The 15007-nt window shown below is 51.6% G+C and overlaps 16 non-coding genes and 1 pseudogene across 16 annotated transcripts; 3 read left to right on the forward strand and 14 right to left on the reverse strand.

The window, feature by feature from the left end:
• Nucleotides 1–271: 271 nt before the first annotated feature.
• On the reverse strand, nt 272–344 carry Trnam-cau. The gene has a single exon. It is a non-coding gene; the product is annotated as a tRNA-Met (tRNA).
• Nucleotides 345–1324: 980 nt separating this feature from the next.
• Nucleotides 1325–1396, forward strand: Trnag-ucc. Its single transcript has one exon. It is a non-coding gene; the product is annotated as a tRNA-Gly (tRNA).
• A 256-nt stretch (nt 1397–1652) lies between these two features.
• Nucleotides 1653–1734, reverse strand: Trnas-aga. The gene has a single exon. It is a non-coding gene; the product is annotated as a tRNA-Ser (tRNA).
• Nucleotides 1735–1873: 139 nt separating this feature from the next.
• Trnak-uuu lies at nt 1874–1946 on the reverse strand. The gene has a single exon. It is a non-coding gene; the product is annotated as a tRNA-Lys (tRNA).
• A 296-nt stretch (nt 1947–2242) lies between these two features.
• On the reverse strand, nt 2243–2314 carry Trnae-uuc. The gene has a single exon. It is a non-coding gene; the product is annotated as a tRNA-Glu (tRNA).
• A 308-nt stretch (nt 2315–2622) lies between these two features.
• Nucleotides 2623–2695, reverse strand: Trnam-cau. Its single transcript has one exon. It is a non-coding gene; the product is annotated as a tRNA-Met (tRNA).
• A 980-nt stretch (nt 2696–3675) lies between these two features.
• Nucleotides 3676–3747, forward strand: Trnag-ucc. Its single transcript has one exon. It is a non-coding gene; the product is annotated as a tRNA-Gly (tRNA).
• A 256-nt stretch (nt 3748–4003) lies between these two features.
• On the reverse strand, nt 4004–4085 carry Trnas-aga. Its single transcript has one exon. It is a non-coding gene; the product is annotated as a tRNA-Ser (tRNA).
• Nucleotides 4086–4224: 139 nt separating this feature from the next.
• Nucleotides 4225–4297, reverse strand: Trnak-uuu. The gene has a single exon. It is a non-coding gene; the product is annotated as a tRNA-Lys (tRNA).
• A 296-nt stretch (nt 4298–4593) lies between these two features.
• Trnae-uuc lies at nt 4594–4665 on the reverse strand. The gene has a single exon. It is a non-coding gene; the product is annotated as a tRNA-Glu (tRNA).
• A 308-nt stretch (nt 4666–4973) lies between these two features.
• Trnam-cau lies at nt 4974–5046 on the reverse strand. The gene has a single exon. It is a non-coding gene; the product is annotated as a tRNA-Met (tRNA).
• Nucleotides 5047–6026: 980 nt separating this feature from the next.
• Trnag-ucc lies at nt 6027–6098 on the forward strand. Its single transcript has one exon. It is a non-coding gene; the product is annotated as a tRNA-Gly (tRNA).
• Nucleotides 6099–6354: 256 nt separating this feature from the next.
• Nucleotides 6355–6436, reverse strand: Trnas-aga. The gene has a single exon. It is a non-coding gene; the product is annotated as a tRNA-Ser (tRNA).
• A 139-nt stretch (nt 6437–6575) lies between these two features.
• Trnak-uuu lies at nt 6576–6648 on the reverse strand. Its single transcript has one exon. It is a non-coding gene; the product is annotated as a tRNA-Lys (tRNA).
• A 296-nt stretch (nt 6649–6944) lies between these two features.
• Nucleotides 6945–7016, reverse strand: Trnae-uuc. Its single transcript has one exon. It is a non-coding gene; the product is annotated as a tRNA-Glu (tRNA).
• A 308-nt stretch (nt 7017–7324) lies between these two features.
• Trnam-cau lies at nt 7325–7397 on the reverse strand. Its single transcript has one exon. It is a non-coding gene; the product is annotated as a tRNA-Met (tRNA).
• A 354-nt stretch (nt 7398–7751) lies between these two features.
• LOC124577807 lies at nt 7752–7872 on the reverse strand (annotated as a pseudogene).
• Nucleotides 7873–15007: the final 7135 nt, after the last annotated feature.

Consider the following 15007-nt stretch of genomic DNA (forward strand, 5'->3'; position numbering starts at 1 on the left):
CGTATTTCGTGCTGAATCTGGACTCAGTGCAGTTCTCCGTTTGCGAGCATATTTGCGCCTACAGACTGGCATGGCGCACAGCTCGAAATTGACTATTCATTATTTTACTCCTAACAAGGGAAGAGAAAGATCAAAGTTGTACGTTGTCATAATTGGAAATAAACATATTGACGCTGGGGCGTAGACTCCTTGTGGATAACGAACGACAATTAAGTTCGTTCCCTAGCAACAGCAACGCCGTTAATTCAGCCATGATGTACAGCAAATTAAATGCCCCGGGTGAGGATCGAACTCACGACCTTAAGATTATGAGACTTACGCGCTACCTACTGCGCTACCGAGGCACGTTGCAAGTAATGTTACAGGAAACTTGGTAAGTCTCTCATATTAGAGATAGACAGTTTGCGCTTTCTCAAGAATCTGTTGTGTTGCTACACGTGCTTTCCCTACTTGCTAGATTAAACTGCTGCCGCAGCTTTTTCAACGGAACGCAGCACTGCCCGAGGTTACAGTACATCGCCCTTGCGGCACCTGAACACAGCGGCCTGTTGGGCCAGGCCGTCGTCAGAGTTCAGAAATAGCACGCGACCGTTCAAGTACGGTCTATTGCGTGCTGCGTGTATGGTTCTTCTCACAGCGAATCTTGCTATGCATTCCTGAGGCTGACGCAGCTCAGGCGAGGAATCGGCGCGGCAGCATTATAGCGAGAACAGCAGAACGATGCATCGGCCGGGATTCGAACCCGTGCCGTCCGCATGCTAAACGAGCATTCACCAATTTTTTTTTTTTTTTGTTCTCATTTCTTTCGTTGCATTTGTTGGGGGCGGACGTCCGATGGCGCCCGTTCATGTTCATCGTTGACTCGGTATTTTATTACAGAGGGCAGATAACTCTCAGACCGAACACGCTGAGCTATCGTGCCGGCAAGCCTTAAGATTATGAGACTTACGCGCTGCCTACTGCACTACTGAGGCACATGCCATTGAACCACCGATGCTCGACAAGCTGCCCGTGCTTCCCGAGTACTTTTCTGCAGGGGAAAGTGGGATTGCCACCCAGCGACGTCGGATACAACCGAAAAAAGTGCTACACACGCGGAGTGCTCCACTACACTGCCTTAAAACGAATGCTCATCTCTATCGTGTGAGTAACCTTGCGGCCGCGGCGACTAGTCTTGCCCAAAGACGCAGCGTGCGTGGAGGCGCTACCCGAATGCGTGTGGATGCACCCTCCTACCTCGTAAAGCGCCTGCAGCTACTATCACCGTGGGCCGCTGCTGGCGGGCAGGAAGCCGACACAGCGGGGCGTTGCGAGCAGCGCCTGTGCGGTGGTGGTGTAATGGTGAGCATAGTTGCCTTCCAAGCAGTTGATCCGGGTTCGATTCCCGGCCACCGCAAGTGGCGCTGGTTTTTTCGTATGAGTATGTGAGCCGCGTGCTGTTAAATGAAGGTTTTTTTCGTCGTAGCTCCACGCAGACCATCCTGTCGTATGTCCCGACTTTGCTCGGCTGACGCGAAAGCTGACGCTTGGAATTCGCCCTTATCAAAAGGACAGGCACTATAAACGGCTGAGAGAGGCGAGGTGTGGAGAGGTACCAAAACGACAGGCAATCTGCGAAATTTTCTGCTCGTTGTTCTTAAAGAAAAAACCGACGCAGTCGGTAGGACTCGAACCTACGCTCCCAGAGAGAATCTGATTTCTAGTCAGACGCCTTAACCACTCGGCCACGACTGCTCGTAACTGAAGTTTCCCTGGAATCGTGAAGAATCCAACCGGTCTGCGCAGACTGTTGACAGGAAACGAACTCCGTGTACTGATTACGGCAGGGTTACCATCGCTACGAGACGAGCCATTACGGAAACGTTAAAATCTTCGCCCGGACAGGGACTTGAACCCTGGACCCTTAGGTTAAAAGCCTAATGCTCTACCGACTGAGCTATCCGGGCTCACGCTCGTTGTGGATGGAGCGGCTGCAAGCAATGTAAATAACTGGAACGCGTGTGTAGGCGTACTACGGTAATTTCTGGCTTCTGGCGCAACTGGCGACTTCACCGACTTCCCACTGACGCTGGTAGCAGCCCAACAGCGGACCAGAGCCTCTTCTCCCTTTATTCCGGTGCCGACAGTAATTGCATCATGTGCCTGTTTTCCCCGATTACGTTCGGTCGAAGCTTCGCAAGGTGGGCGACAAACGACAGTTCGAAGGCCAAAACGTGGAGCGTTGTGTGCGCAAAAACTTCCGTTCCGGTACCGGGAATCGAACCCGGGCCTCCTGGGTGAAAGCCAGGTATCCTAGCCACTAGACCACACCGGATTTGCTCGATAAGCGTGAGGTTTTCTCCGTCTCCTCTCGTATTTCGTGCTGAATCTGGACTCAGTGCAGTTCTCCGTTTGCGAGCATATTTGCGCCTACAGACTGGCATGGCGCACAGCTCGAAATTGACTATTCATTATTTTACTCCTAACAAGGGAAGAGAAAGATCAAAGTTGTACGTTGTCATAATTGGAAATAAACATATTGACGCTGGGGCGTAGACTCCTTGTGGATAACGAACGACAATTAAGTTCGTTCCCTAGCAACAGCAACGCCGTTAATTCAGCCATGATGTACAGCAAATTAAATGCCCCGGGTGAGGATCGAACTCACGACCTTAAGATTATGAGACTTACGCGCTACCTACTGCGCTACCGAGGCACGTTGCAAGTAATGTTACAGGAAACTTGGTAAGTCTCTCATATTAGAGATAGACAGTTTGCGCTTTCTCAAGAATCTGTTGTGTTGCTACACGTGCTTTCCCTACTTGCTAGATTAAACTGCTGCCGCAGCTTTTTCAACGGAACGCAGCACTGCCCGAGGTTACAGTACATCGCCCTTGCGGCACCTGAACACAGCGGCCTGTTGGGCCAGGCCGTCGTCAGAGTTCAGAAATAGCACGCGACCGTTCAAGTACGGTCTATTGCGTGCTGCGTGTATGGTTCTTCTCACAGCGAATCTTGCTATGCATTCCTGAGGCTGACGCAGCTCAGGCGAGGAATCGGCGCGGCAGCATTATAGCGAGAACAGCAGAACGATGCATCGGCCGGGATTCGAACCCGTGCCGTCCGCATGCTAAACGAGCATTCACCAATTTTTTTTTTTTTTTGTTCTCATTTCTTTCGTTGCATTTGTTGGGGGCGGACGTCCGATGGCGCCCGTTCAAGTTCATCGTTGAATCGGTCTTTTATTACAGAGGGCAGATAACTCTCAGACCGAACACGCTGAGCTATCGTGCCGGCAAGCCTTAAGATTATGAGACTTACGCGCTGCCTACTGCACTACTGAGGCACATGCCATTGAACCACCGATGCTCGACAAGCTGCCCGTGCTTCCCGAGTACTTTTCTGCAGGGGAAAGTGGGATTGCCACCCAGCGACGTCGGATACAACCGAAAAAAGTGCTACACACGCGGAGTGCTCCACTACACTGCCTTAAAACGAATGCTCATCTCTATCGTGTGAGTAACCTTGCGGCCGCGGCGACTAGTCTTGCCCAAAGACGCAGCGTGCGTGGAGGCGCTACCCGAATGCGTGTGGATGCACCCTCCTACCTCGTAAAGCGCCTGCAGCTACTATCACCGTGGGCCGCTGCTGGCGGGCAGGAAGCCGACACAGCGGGGCGTTGCGAGCAGCGCCTGTGCGGTGGTGGTGTAATGGTGAGCATAGTTGCCTTCCAAGCAGTTGATCCGGGTTCGATTCCCGGCCACCGCAAGTGGCGCTGGTTTTTTCGTATGAGTATGTGAGCCGCGTGCTGTTAAATGAAGGTTTTTTTCGTCGTAGCTCCACGCAGACCATCCTGTCGTATGTCCCGACTTTGCTCGGCTGACGCGAAAGCTGACGCTTGGAATTCGCCCTTATCAAAAGGACAGGCACTATAAACGGCTGAGAGAGGCGAGGTGTGGAGAGGTACCAAAACGACAGGCAATCTGCGAAATTTTCTGCTCGTTGTTCTTAAAGAAAAAACCGACGCAGTCGGTAGGACTCGAACCTACGCTCCCAGAGGGAATCTGATTTCTAGTCAGACGCCTTAACCACTCGGCCACGACTGCTCGTAACTGAAGTTTCCCTGGAATCGTGAAGAATCCAACCGGTCTGCGCAGACTGTTGACAGGAAACGAACTCCGTGTACTGATTACGGCAGGGTTACCATCGCTACGAGACGAGCCATTACGGAAACGTTAAAATCTTCGCCCGGACAGGGACTTGAACCCTGGACCCTTAGGTTAAAAGCCTAATGCTCTACCGACTGAGCTATCCGGGCTCACGCTCGTTGTGGATGGAGCGGCTGCAAGCAATGTAAATAACTGGAACGCGTGTGTAGGCGTACTACGGTAATTTCTGGCTTCTGGCGCAACTGGCGACTTCACCGACTTCCCACTGACGCTGGTAGCAGCCCAACAGCGGACCAGAGCCTCTTCTCCCTTTATTCCGGTGCCGACAGTAATTGCATCATGTGCCTGTTTTCCCCGATTACGTTCGGTCGAAGCTTCGCAAGGTGGGCGACAAACGACAGTTCGAAGGCCAAAACGTGGAGCGTTGTGTGCGCAAAAACTTCCGTTCCGGTACCGGGAATCGAACCCGGGCCTCCTGGGTGAAAGCCAGGTATCCTAGCCACTAGACCACACCGGATTTGCTCGATAAGCGTGAGGTTTTCTCCGTCTCCTCTCGTATTTCGTGCTGAATCTGGACTCAGTGCAGTTCTCCGTTTGCGAGCATATTTGCGCCTACAGACTGGCATGGCGCACAGCTCGAAATTGACTATTCATTATTTTACTCCTAACAAGGGAAGAGAAAGATCAAAGTTGTACGTTGTCATAATTGGAAATAAACATATTGACGCTGGGGCGTAGACTCCTTGTGGATAACGAACGACAATTAAGTTCGTTCCCTAGCAACAGCAACGCCGTTAATTCAGCCATGATGTACAGCAAATTAAATGCCCCGGGTGAGGATCGAACTCACGACCTTAAGATTATGAGACTTACGCGCTACCTACTGCGCTACCGAGGCACGTTGCAAGTAATGTTACAGGAAACTTGGTAAGTCTCTCATATTAGAGATAGACAGTTTGCGCTTTCTCAAGAATCTGTTGTGTTGCTACACGTGCTTTCCCTACTTGCTAGATTAAACTGCTGCCGCAGCTTTTTCAACGGAACGCAGCACTGCCCGAGGTTACAGTACATCGCCCTTGCGGCACCTGAACACAGCGGCCTGTTGGGCCAGGCCGTCGTCAGAGTTCAGAAATAGCACGCGACCGTTCAAGTACGGTCTATTGCGTGCTGCGTGTATGGTTCTTCTCACAGCGAATCTTGCTATGCATTCCTGAGGCTGACGCAGCTCAGGCGAGGAATCGGCGCGGCAGCATTATAGCGAGAACAGCAGAACGATGCATCGGCCGGGATTCGAACCCGTGCCGTCCGCATGCTAAGCGAGCATTCACCAATTTTTTTTTTTTTTTGTTCTCATTTCTTTCGTTGCATTTGTTGGGGGCGGACGTCCGATGGCGCCCGTTCATGTTCATCGTTGACTCGGTCTTTTATTACAGAGGGCAGATAACTCTCAGACCGAACACGCTGAGCTATCGTGCCGGCAAGCCTTAAGATTATGAGACTTACGCGCTGCCTACTGCACTACTGAGGCACATGCCATTGAACCACCGATGCTCGACAAGCTGCCCGTGCTTCCCGAGTACTTTTCTGCAGGGGAAAGTGGGATTGCCACCCAGCGACGTCGGATACAACCGAAAAAAGTGCTACACACGCGGAGTGCTCCACTACACTGCCTTAAAACGAATGCTCATCTCTATCGTGTGAGTAACCTTGCGGCCGCGGCGACTAGTCTTGCCCAAAGACGCAGCGTGCGTGGAGGCGCTACCCGAATGCGTGTGGATGCACCCTCCTACCTCGTAAAGCGCCTGCAGCTACTATCACCGTGGGCCGCTGCTGGCGGGCAGGAAGCCGACACAGCGGGGCGTTGCGAGCAGCGCCTGTGCGGTGGTGGTGTAATGGTGAGCATAGTTGCCTTCCAAGCAGTTGATCCGGGTTCGATTCCCGGCCACCGCAAGTGGCGCTGGTTTTTTCGTATGAGTATGTGAGCCGCGTGCTGTTAAATGAAGGTTTTTTTCGTCGTAGCTCCACGCAGACCATCCTGTCGTATGTCCCGACTTTGCTCGGCTGACGCGAAAGCTGACGCTTGGAATTCGCCCTTATCAAAAGGACAGGCACTATAAACGGCTGAGAGAGGCGAGGTGTGGAGAGGTACCAAAACGACAGGCAATCTGCGAAATTTTCTGCTCGTTGTTCTTAAAGAAAAAACCGACGCAGTCGGTAGGACTCGAACCTACGCTCCCAGAGGGAATCTGATTTCTAGTCAGACGCCTTAACCACTCGGCCACGACTGCTCGTAACTGAAGTTTCCCTGGAATCGTGAAGAATCCAACCGGTCTGCGCAGACTGTTGACAGGAAACGAACTCCGTGTACTGATTACGGCAGGGTTACCATCGCTACGAGACGAGCCATTACGGAAACGTTAAAATCTTCGCCCGGACAGGGACTTGAACCCTGGACCCTTAGGTTAAAAGCCTAATGCTCTACCGACTGAGCTATCCGGGCTCACGCTCGTTGTGGATGGAGCGGCTGCAAGCAATGTAAATAACTGGAACGCGTGTGTAGGCGTACTACGGTAATTTCTGGCTTCTGGCGCAACTGGCGACTTCACCGACTTCCCACTGACGCTGGTAGCAGCCCAACAGCGGACCAGAGCCTCTTCTCCCTTTATTCCGGTGCCGACAGTAATTGCATCATGTGCCTGTTTTCCCCGATTACGTTCGGTCGAAGCTTCGCAAGGTGGGCGACAAACGACAGTTCGAAGGCCAAAACGTGGAGCGTTGTGTGCGCAAAAACTTCCGTTCCGGTACCGGGAATCGAACCCGGGCCTCCTGGGTGAAAGCCAGGTATCCTAGCCACTAGACCACACCGGATTTGCTCGATAAGCGTGAGGTTTTCTCCGTCTCCTCTCGTATTTCGTGCTGAATCTGGACTCAGTGCAGTTCTCCGTTTGCGAGCATATTTGCGCCTACAGACTGGCATGGCGCACAGCTCGAAATTGACTATTCATTATTTTACTCCTAACAAGGGAAGAGAAAGATCAAAGTTGTACGTTGTCATAATTGGAAATAAACATATTGACGCTGGGGCGTAGACTCCTTGTGGATAACGAACGACAATTAAGTTCGTTCCCTAGCAACAGCAACGCCGTTAATTCAGCCATGATGTACAGCAAATTAAATGCCCCGGGTGAGGATCGAACTCACGACCTTAAGATTATGAGACTTACGCGCTACCTACTGCGCTACCGAGGCACGTTGCAAGTAATGTTACAGGAAACTTGGTAAGTCTCTCATATTAGAGATAGACAGTTTGCGCTTTCTCAAGAATCTGTTGTGTTGCTACACGTGCTTTCCCTACTTGCTAGATTAAACTGCTGCCGCAGCTTTTTCAACGGAACGCAGCACTGCCCGAGGTTACAGTACATCGCCCTTGCGGCACCTGAACACAGCGGCCTGTTGGGCCAGGCCGTCGTCAGAGTTCAGAAATAGCACGCGACCGTTCAAGTACGGTCTATTGCGTGCTGCGTGTATGGTTCTTCTCACAGCGAATCTTGCTATGCATTCCTGAGGCTGACGCAGCTCAGGCGAGGAATCGGCGCGGCAGCATTATAGCGAGAACAGTGGTGTTCCCAGGCGGTCACCCATCCAAGTACTAACCACGCCCGATGTTGCTTAACTTCGGTGATCGGACGAGAACCGGTGTACTCAACATGGTATGGCCGTTGGCGCCCATATAATGTAGGCGCATGGCAGAATTCGCATTCGGTTCTTATCCCAACACACACAAAATCTTACTTTTCGGTCGAAAGCAGCCGCATTTTTTTTTATTGACAATTCGTCACGTTAGCGCGAACGCAATCCTGAGTTCCAAAACTTATGAGCCGGAAGGACGCGCTTCGTGTATACTTTTTTTTTTTGTGCGATTTATAAATTTTTTATTAACATTAAAGCGTTACAAGATAACATCTTTACAACATAAAACATGAACAGAATTGTAATTGTGAGCACTTCCTTCCGCAATCCGACGTGCCAGCAGAGCGACTGCCGAATTAGCGGGCGCGCCGCCGCGTGTGTGAGACGCGCAGCTTCTCGTTGCACCTCCTGTCATCCGCTTGGCGCGTGCACCCTTCGACACTCGCGGAAGACGCATCTTGTCCCTGGTGTCCAGCGCAGGAGGGCTGGCGCGCGGCCGACCGGCGTATGGCCTGTGCGGGGTGTGGCAGTGTCTTGTTGGAGGGCGCCACTGCTGGCGATGTGAGCTTCTTCGCCTCGCCTCGCCTCGCCTCGCCTCGCCTCAGACGAGGTGTTTGCGTAATTTGCAGTGCATTCGCACCATTCCTGTCCCCGTCCCGACTTGTCCCGTCCCGACTTGTCCCGACTTGTCCCGACTGCCGCTCGCTGCCGCTCGGGTCGTGGCCCATATAACAGCGCAAGCAAAACAAACGTCTGCAGGAGATGAGGAGACGAGACGAGACGACTAAAGAATAAATTTATAATTACATATCGAAGTAGGAATTGTACACCGCTACACAACAACAGGCGCTGACGTATTTCAGAACATATCTGCCGATTCGTACTGTTTTGTCGTTTTCAAAGACTTCCTGGCGAACTTGGTTAGCACATTCTCCCTCAAACTGAGATATTTACTGCAATTTCGTACCTTATGGTCATTACAGTAGTTTAAAATGCTTAAGCAAGAATCTTTGTCACAACAGAACGGTGGTATGGAAAGAGGGCGGTATAAAAAAAGAAAGGTAAATGAAAGGGAGCCAACAGCACGTTTTTTTTTTTTTTTTTTTTTGGTACTGTCGACTCCATGTCCCACGACGAACAGACGAAAAAGAAAACGTATCCCCCGTTAGCATCCTTGAGAATGTCGACGTCCGTCGGGAAAAAGCGACAGGTGCAAAGAAAAAACCATAATCCAAAGAATCTGCTAAATGGAGACAAGTAATCCACCGGAAAAACAAGAGTCCCATATAGAAAAATATAAAACACAAAACTAGAAGAAGAAGCCACTTCCTCAGGTGTACTATTACTGGGAAAGTTCCACACCAGTAAAGCAGAGGAGTATGTCCAACAAGTGGAGAAGTGAAACTAAAAGAAGGAAATTAAAGGCACTGCGCGGTAATACAGGAAAGACTAAAAGATAGTACTGCCGCCACTTGGGAGACCTACATGAGAAAGTTCTGCAAAAAGAAATTGCCGATGTCCACAGCATAAAAATAATCAGAATCAAGGAGAAGGTAAACCATACCGGAAATGAAAAGGAACACAAAGAATAAAAAGTAGAGTACCTCTGATTACACAAATTTCAATAATTGTACGTTCCTGGAAAACACAACACGAGCGGTCAAAGTAGAAGAGTATACCAAATCATCAAACCATGTTAAGTAGCCATCGACATCCGAGTAAAAGCATGAGCAAGGGCAACCTGCAAAAAATTCGCGAAATTAGCACGATAGCCAGGCATGGCTGCAGTTTGTTCATGCTGAGTCCATAAGTATGTAAGAAAGTCAAATTCGGTTGTCAATTTCAGGGAAAACATTGCAAATACGGTATGACCCAGGAGCCACACCGTGGCATTCTTCTTAGTATTCGGGTAGGCGGCGCACTGAGGGATTAAGACGTCTGTCGGCAAAACAGAGCGCGTATCCACCCGATTGATAAGGCGAACCATATCGCGGGCGGTATGCCAAACACTGCAAAAATGGCCACACACGAAACGGTGTTCAAGCGTATCCTCCACAGCACACAGGTCACAAGCTCCAGACGAGAGGAGATTAATGGAGTGGAGCTTCGCATTCGTAGGGAAGGTACGATGCACAACCTTGTACCACACTGCGTGTACAGAGGGAGGAAGAACATTGCTGGCAAGATTTTTCCATACCGTGACCCAGTTATACCACGGTAGCCGATACTCCCACTTACAACGCACAGTAGACCCACGGAAAGCAGAAGCGACGTCGCTGACTCGAAGGCTGGGAACGTCACAGAGCTCCAAGTAGCTGTTTTCCATATAGTAGCGACGCACATAATTAAGAAAAAAGGGAATGTGCGAGACATTCACCGGCGCCGCCGCAGATGGGGGACGATACAGATTGAAGACCGCCGCAGTGGTACCGTTCGGGGCCTTTTCCATAACAACAGTGGTCCGTTTCCAAAACAGAGCAGAGCACTTCGCGCGTAGATCTACTAGACCCAAACCACCATCTGTCGGGCTGAGAGAACAAGTGGCATACGAGACTTTAAAAATGTCACCTCGCCATAAAAACCAATACACCGCCTGCTTGAGGGCACGTTCCAATTGCCGAGGCAATGGAAGGACCTGTGCGAGATACCACGCCCTGGCCAGAATGGTAGTATTGATCAAGGCCACCTTATCACGAAGCGCCAACGTGCGAGCCGCATAGATCTTGGCAACGGCACGCACCTTGTGCAGCGTGGACCGCCAATTAAGCGCCTCCATCCGTTGTGGGTGAGAAGAAAAAAGCACGCCCAGGACTTTTTGCTGTTCGCGGACGCAGAACCAGTTCCGCTGTAAGGACCGTGCGCGGGGTGTAAGAGGCAAACAAACAGTCTTAGCAGGGTTGACAATGGCACCTGTGGCTTTTTCAAAGCGTTGCAGTGCGCCATATAAAGTGTCAACGTCATCGGAATGGCCAAGGAAAACACCAAGGTCGTCGGCGTATGCCTTACAAACGAGGCGGTCCGCCCCGACCTGAATGCCGCGGCATTCGCGGCCGATAATCCGCAGCAACGGATCTAAGGCTACAGAAAAAAGGGCCATCGAAAGGGGACACCCCTGCCGCACCGAGCGCTCAACACGGAAAGCCGGCGTCAAGCGGCCGTTGACACTAACTCGTGACGTCGCATTCTGTAAAAGATGCTTTACGACAGTCGTAAACTTAAGGCCGAATCCCATCCGCACAAGAACCTGGCGGAGGTATACATGGCTAATGCGGTCGAAAGCATTTTTGAAGTCAATCAATAAGATGGCAGCAGTCGGCAGGCGCGCACTTTTAACAAAGCCGATACAGTCGCGATATGCGAGAACGGCGTCAAAAATGTTTCGACCCGGCACCGCACATGATTGACTGTCACTGAGAACCGACGGGAAAACAACTTTAAGACGTTGAACCACACAGCGCGTCACAATCTTAAAATCGGCGTTAAGTAAGGTGATCGGCCGAACAGCGTCAATACAGGGCGTCGCATTCGATTTAGGTACTAAGGTCACTACCCCCTCCTCAAACGCAGCAGGGATAACAGCACCATCCCGTATTTCATTTAAAAGAGCCACAAAAACATCACGAAAAAGATCATAAAACTTCAAATAAAATTCAGAAGGAATGCCGTCGGGACCAGGCGATTTACACTTAGGGCTTCGTCGGATAGCGTCGTACAGGTCGTCAGGTACATAAGCAGCATTTAAATGCGTCCTATCCGCACGAGTTAAAACATGAGGTATAACTTGTAAAAAATCCCGCAACGCATCACAGTCAACATCCAGCGCACGGAAAAGGGAACTAAAATGATTAAAAATATCCCGCTCAATGTCGGACGGGACAGTAGTCCGTCCACCGTCGCACTTTTTCCAGGTACTGATGTGCAGACGGGCACGCCGCCGTCGTTCCCTGGTCCAGCGACAAAGGTTCGCCATCCACAACCCCCGCAGGCTGGCTGCGCACGACGACACCATCACTAACAGCACGCAAATCAGTGAGAAGCTTAAGCTGGAATTGCTTAAAAGCGGGCAGCAAGGCAGGCTGTGACGTCACGCGCAGCGCGAGGTCTTGTAAACACGCCTGATGGAAGCGGGCCGTAGCGAAACGCCAACGAGCCGCCTCGCGGCTAAAATCAATTAAAAACTGCCTTATCACTGGCTTGGCCTCCCCGACCCACCACTCCAGCACACTACAGTCACCTCGTCTAGTCCCGAGTAATTTATGCCACAGATTGGTAAAACACCGCACAAAATGGTCGTCGGCCAATAAAGCACAATTAAATTTCCACAGATTCTGTCGTCTGGAAACACAAAAGCGAGGCAATAAAAGCTGACAGAGGTAACCGGAATGATCAGAAAACAGCACGGGAAACATTTCCGTGCGACAAATACGGGCAGAAAGCGAGGCAGAAATGTAAATTCTGTCCAGGCGGCTGTGCCCCGTGGAATAAAAATGAGTATAGTGGGTAACATCAGGGTTTAAAACACGCCACGTATCAACGAGCTGAAAACTGCGAATCAAGTCGCCGAGCTCGCGACAAAGGTTAGGACGAGGCACCTGATCGACAACATCTAAAACGCAATTAAAATCGCCGCCGACAACTAAAGCATCCACATTCCGGTGTAGCAGTGCACACAATTCCTGCCCATAAAAAACAGCCCTCGCCGGCTTATCGTTCCCAGACGGGGCATAAACGTTAACAAAGACAACGCCCAGTATAGTGCAACTAACAGCACGACCATTTGGTAAAATAGCAACGTCGGAAATAGCAAGGTCAGAACGGACTAAAATGGCAGTTCCGACATTGGAATCCGGTAAAACATTGTCAACAACAATAAAGTCACTAAAATCGTGTAAAAAGACAAGGGCATCGCGCGTCACCTCTTGTAAAAAGACAACATGGCAGTGGTGATCACGTAAAAAGGCCTTAAAAGCCAGTAACTTGCACGGGTGGCTCAACTTGTTAAGATTAAAAGTGACAACATTCCACTGGCTAAAATCGTAAGTCATAGACTCACACAGTTAAAAGACACACACAAAAGTAAAAAAACACACAGAGAACACGGAATGTGCAGGTGCACGACAGAGGAGTGGGCACACAGGACACACACTACGTCTCCTCACCCTCCACAACATCCTTCGCCCACTCCAAAGGCTCGAAGGGGGAGAGGGGTGGCAGGGTGGCAGTAGCTGGCACGGCAGAAGCGACCGATACAGGATCCCTGACGGGCATCTGCGCGTCGGAGGGAGGCACCGACACGCGGTCGTGGATAGAAGGACCAGCGCGACGTCGGTGGACGTCCTCAGCCTTCCGTTTCGTCGACAGAGGTGCCGTAGTCACAGCCGAGACTGTGTCAGGCGCTAAAACAGGCACGTCTACAGAGGCTGGTTGACTTAACACAGTCCGCAGATGGCGAACAGCAACGTCACGTTGCTGCGCCGCACCGCTCAGATCAGCTGACTGCGCGAGGCGAGAAGAGGCCCGCGGCGACTGTTGTTGCTGTTTGCGCGGCGGCTGACGCCCGGAGCCGGAAGCCTGAGGCGGCCGTAGCTCCACGTCGAGGTCGCGCCGCGCGGCACGGCGTTGCGACGCCCAAGAAAATGCGGGGGAGCGCCCTACCGGGGACGGACTACGGTCACGCCGCGTGGAACCCCCGTCGTAAGAAGGGGAGCTACTGACACTACGGAAGCGTTGCCGACTGGAACTCCGAGAACGAGCGTCATCCCGTTGCGGTTTGGGTTCCACAAAATTATCGCGTGATTCCGCAACAGGAATAGGCTCAGAAACATCAGAGGGTACAACGACGGGTGCAGGCACAGAAGGAGAGGGTGCCAGCTGCGACACAATAGGTGCAACAGGGTCCGAAATAGGGCGCAGAACAACATCGGTTACCGATGGCGGCACGGAGTCAGAGACAGCCTCCGACACAACAGCACCCACAACCGGTTGAAGAACAGCAGGCACGTTTTCCGAAACCGCGGACAAAGATTCCTGGCCGGTAGTCGCAAGAACAGAGACAGGAGCATCAGCAGACACATCCATTGCTTCCGCGGCGGCAGCAAGATTAACATCTGCCGCCCGCCGTGCGGGCGCGAGGGGGGGGGGGGGGGGGGCGGAACCCAAGACCGTAGCGGCGACGGAAGCAAAACTAGCTCCTTGCAAATTGGCCTCAAGTGGTAACTGAACAGGCCGTTTGCGCTTCGGACAATCCTGCCGATAATGTCCGACACCATTACAAAAGGAGCAAGTCTGTGGCTGGCCACTGTACGTAACAAACGCACGGTGGCCGTTTACCAAAATAAAAGACGGAATATGCTGCCTGACCACCATCCTAACACTGCGCACACCGTTCTCGACTTGAAATATGTACGCAGACGACCATTTCTCTTTCACAACAGATAAAACAGTGCCATAAGGCCGCAAGTGACGAGAAATAGTGTCGTTGCGAATTTCAAACGGAAGGTTAAGTACGCGTATTTGTCGAAGACCAAAACCAGCATGAGACACAGTGACATTACTAATATTTCCGTTAAGGTGTCGAAATCTACGAACACCGTCATTAACAGAAACAACAGCATCACACAGATCGGGAAATTTCAGTTTCAAGAACACAGAATTTAAAAACGTATCGAACTGAATACCGAGCACATCAGTAGTAGACAACAACAAGTCCTCAAGTAACCAACGATGGATCTCAAAAGCCGAAGGTTTCTCTACGGAACGATCAAACTCGCACTGAATATTGTTCTGTCGCTCTTCACTGTCATCGTAAAGGATAACCATTACTTACAGTTCAGTAGAGGGAAGGAAGGCCACGAGGCAGAGGAAGCGGACGACACGCGAGGCGCCGCCGGCCCAGTCGCACGGGGTAAGCGCTGCTCGCTCGGCACCGGGGTGTTGCCAGGCGGGCAGCCAGCCAAGTACTAACCGGACCCGATGTTGCTGCTCGACTGCCGCTCGCTGCCGCTCGGGCCGCGCTCCATATGACCGCACAAGCACGAGAAACATCTGCGAGATGGGCGCGGGCCGAACCGGCGTGTCCGAGACGCCGTGTGCGGCCGTTCGGAGCTACTAGAGTAGAGCAGCGCTGCGCTGGAAAGGTGCGAAAACACGGACAGAGGACACAGGAGGTT

Source organism: Schistocerca americana, unplaced genomic scaffold (genome assembly GCF_021461395.2).
Source record: "Schistocerca americana isolate TAMUIC-IGC-003095 unplaced genomic scaffold, iqSchAmer2.1 HiC_scaffold_271, whole genome shotgun sequence".
Lineage (NCBI taxonomy): Eukaryota > Metazoa > Arthropoda > Insecta > Orthoptera > Acrididae > Schistocerca > Schistocerca americana.